We start from the raw sequence: 4,281 nt of genomic DNA, 5'->3' as shown, positions 1-4,281 counted from the left end.
GTGTACCCGTCCTCCCCTGCCTTGCAGCCACCATGGGCTGCCCCACTGCTGCCCCCAGGGTGCCAGGGCTTGGGGGCGAGGGCTGGGAGTGCTGGAGTAGAGGGACCTGTCTCCCTTTGCTCTGGCCAAGTGGGGTCCAGCCGTGCCTGTGCAGTGCAGCAGTGCCCATGAGACCTCCTTGGTGCAAGAAAGACCCTTCCCACCCCCAGCCCAGAGGACCCCTTGCCCCTCAATTTCCCCATAACCACCATTTCTGTGTGATACGTGGTGTGAGTGTGTGTCGTGCGAGTGCCTGGGAGGTTGGGATGAGCAGTGTTGGGGATGGCCACCCCAGCTGGCTCTAAGTACTGGGAAAGACAGAGGCCTGATGACCCCACAAGTCAATATAGCTCAAGTCCCCTCTCCATCCCAAAACAGGGTACCCCAACTGGCCCCCATGGTCCTTTTTCTATAGGGTTTGCCTGGGACCAAAGGGTTTAGCTTTCCTCTCTCGTTACTCTTCAGTGTTTACAGCCCTTTTCTAACCACCACTCCCGCACAACGAGGCTGGGGCTCAGCCCTGTGCCCCCCCAACCATGGTGCCCCAGCCCCCTGCCCCCTCCCTGACCTGTCCTGTTCGGCATGTGATTGAACCAACAAATTCTGCTCCTGTAGCACATGTGTCACCGATGCCTGTGTGTCTGTACGACCGCGCGCGGCACTGCCGGCGGCGGCTCCCACGGGTGCAAGAAACAGAGATGTATTGTACTTTTTCCATGGATGCATGACAGTGAGATGTTTTGCACTATTTTGAATTTTTTGGGCTCTGTAAAAATATTTTATTATAACTGACATTAAAAAGCACACCCTTCACTGTGACTGCTCTGGGGGTATGAGAGGGCAGGCACCCAGGGAGGCTTTGTCCCCACTCCCACCCCAATGCACCTTTAAGGTAAGCGCACCAAAGATAAGTAGCCCAGGAATGTTAAGGCAACTCTTTTCACACTCAGCCTCCCTGAGGGCTGCTTCTTCAGTGCTGCGAAGCCAAGAAAATGAGGGCAGGGATTAAATAGAAGTGGGACAGATTTGTCCTGAGAAGTGACGCTATTCTCAGCCGCTGTGCTGCAAACTTCCAAGCATGGGAGTGATTAGAGACTACCAACATGGGCTCACCAAGGGCAAACCCATGCCTCACTAACCTAGTGAGCCCCAGAGGATCCTTGAGGGAGCCCAGAAGGGGCAGAGAAAGTGATACTTTGGGCTGATCCTGTGCTTCTGAGCTGGGCTGGGGTCCTGGGATGGAGTGAGCTCATGGCAAGCAGGAGGTGCCTGTGAAAGACAGTTCTGCCCAGGGTCAGCTCCTCTGTAAAGAGCAGCAGGGCTTTACAGGAAGACAAGGAAGATATTAGGGTTTTGTAGGTTTCTTGCCAAAACCTTACCTCTGTGCTAAAAAGTAGCTCTGGACCAAGCAATAACTTCCTCTGCTGTGACAGCCTCTCTGTGCTTGAGAGAAACTCAAGACTGGCACTGGAGACAAAGCCATCAGGCTAAAGATGCTGCTGTCATCACTTCAAAATAGTGTCTCTGTGTAGGTGACAGGAGGGACTGGAAGCCGGCAGGTTCGTCAGTGCTGCTGCTGCTGGAACAAGCAGAGTGCCAGGGCATCATCCCTGCCAAGCTGGGGCTCCCAGCCTGTTGCCTCCTTCTCTCCCTGCTGAAGTGGCAGTTGTGTGCTGGCAGAACAGAGGTTCCCCAAGGGGACAGGCTGGGATTGGTCCTAGAGGCAGGGAGCTGCTGGCACACACTGGCCCCACTGCCTGGCTCCTTGCACCCCTCTGCACAGACCAAGTTCACTGGCCTGACACAGCATGATCCTTCTACAGAGAGTCCTCTCTGGTGGGCATCAGTTCCAAGAAGTATGTCCCAGCTACCCTCCTTCTGCATGTTAAGGACTTGCTCTTCATAGCCAGCAGCACAGATCAGATCACAAAGGGCCTCCACTGCAAGCCTGCATGCAGAGCATAGTGCAGTCACACACAGAGCATGTGCCCTGGCCAAGGGCATGACAGGGGAAGGGGGACGGAGCACCTGGAAGTGCTGGATTGTTTAGCCTGATTCATTCTAAGGTACTTCCAGTGAGGCTCCACGTCACCTCATAGGAACTCTACAGTGTCCAAAATCTCAAAGCCCGTGCGCTTGAGGAACCTGGGCAAGGCTGCTTTTAGCTTCTTCTGGTGGATGGGCTGCTTGGTGAGCTTGACTAGAACCTGGTTGCCTGCCAAAACCACACAGTGACAGCTCTCACTGCAAAGATGCTGCTGATGCAGAGCCAAAGCCCTTTGGTCAGCCGTGGGGTGCAGCCTCCTTCCGATATGGGGACCACAAGCCTCCATGGGCATTTCACACCCTGCAGACCCTCCTGGGTTTCCAGTCTCGGACTCTGCCATAGCCAAGCCCCTGCCGCAGCCTTCTGGTGTGCAGGGCATGGCAGGGGGATGCCGGTGGTGGGGAAGCAGAGTGCTGCCCAGGCAGGGGCAGACTTCATGTTTATGCTTCAGGGCCCAGCAGCATGGGGCAGCCCCACTGGCACAACGGGAACTGGTGCTGGACAGGTCCCTGCTGGCCCTGAGGGGCTGTATCCCCAAGTCCTGGAGGCAGCTGTTTATGGGGGTGGTCAGGAGGGTCTGTGTGTGTTTCCCTGGGCAGCTCTGATGTGAGCAAGACCAGCTCTGGTCACTCACACATAAAGGATGTATGTGTATTTCCTCCGTGATGAAGGTGAACAGCCTGGGGGCAGCCAGTCCTCAATGACACCGAGCAGCTCCTGTAGATCATCCTCGAAGGTTTTTAAACCTTCCTTTCACATTCCTGAGGCAGCAGCCATAGTCCTGGACAAAAGCCTGGTATTTCAGGTTTACTAAATGGTCATTTTCTCTCTTCAACCCTTTGAATGTTACAGACATAAAGCATTAAAGAAAAGTGGCCATTTCTCATCCTGCTCCTTTTATCCCTCCTGGTGCTTCACCCCACCCCTGCCCGAGGGCACTGTGGGAGGGGTTGTGGGTGTTACCTGGGGTATATGAGGCCCAGTGTTTCATTAAGGAGCTCATTAATTCTTGGTCTTCACCAGTGTTGGTTCTGTGGTGTTTATTTCACCCTTTATAGCTCTTAAGCTATGTGATATTTGGTGCTGGTATTTTTTGATGCTCACTGAAACATCACCATGTTGGTCCTGGCTTTCCCAACTAAAATTACAGCTGCGTGCTGCCTCTCATGTCCAGTGCCTGCTCCCGGCCATCCAGCAGGGATGAAGCATGAGCATCCATCCCATGCTCCCACAGCTGAAGAACAAGGACAGAAAGTATGGAATAAGAGGTGGATACTGTCCTGGTTTTGGCTGGGGTAGAGTTAATTTTTTTTGTAGTAGCTGATGCATTTCTGTGTTTGGCTTTAGTCTGGGAACAATGCTGATAACAAGATGGTTTAGCTGTTGCTCAGTAGCACTTTTACCCTGATCAAGGACTTTTCAGTCTCTCATGCTCTGCCAGTGAGGAGGGGCATGGGAAGCTGGGAGGGAGCAGAGACAGGACACCTGATCCGAACTAGCCAAAGGGGTATTCCATACCACAGCACGTCATGCCCAATGTAGAAACCGGGGGGAGTCACCCCGAAGGGCTGGATCACTGCTTGCATCAGGCTGGGTATTGGTTGGCGGGTGGTGAGCAATTGTATTGTGCATCATTTGTGTTCATGGGGTTTTCCTCTTCCCTTTCTCCTTTTAGTTTTATGTTCTATATTGATATATTCTATTGTACTTTAGTTATTAAACTGTTCTTATGTCAACCTATGGGTTTTACATTCCTGTGATTGTCCCCCCCATCCCATCCAGGGAGAGGGGAAACAGAGGGTGAGTGAGCGGCTGCATGGTCCTGAGTTACCAGCTGGGCTTAAACCATGACAGTGGCTTATGGACAGAATCGTTCCCTAGCTGTGACTCAGATCATCATCACAACCTGCAATCTACCCTCAAAGGCTGTAGACAAACATTCTCAGTGCTAAACTTGACATTTATGACCAAAACAATAAAATTGCCATCATAACCAAACGCATTTTCAGAATAACAAACTAAAATCCAACTGATTTTTCACTCAGGAACCAGATGAAGAAAGATACTGAGGTGCTGGAGCAGGGCCAGAGAAGAGCACCAGAGCTGGTGCAGGGCCTGGAGCACAAGTGTGATGGGGAAGGGCTGAGGGACCTGGGGGGTTTAGTGTGGAGAAGAGAAGGCTCAGGGGGGACCTG

This window comes from Nestor notabilis, unplaced genomic scaffold (assembly GCF_000696875.1).
Source record: "Nestor notabilis isolate BGI_N333 unplaced genomic scaffold, ASM69687v1 scaffold3264, whole genome shotgun sequence".
Classification (NCBI taxonomy): domain Eukaryota; kingdom Metazoa; phylum Chordata; class Aves; order Psittaciformes; family Psittacidae; genus Nestor; species Nestor notabilis.
The sequence above is the reverse complement of the archived record's forward strand: the minus strand, read 5'-3'. Positions refer to the sequence as shown.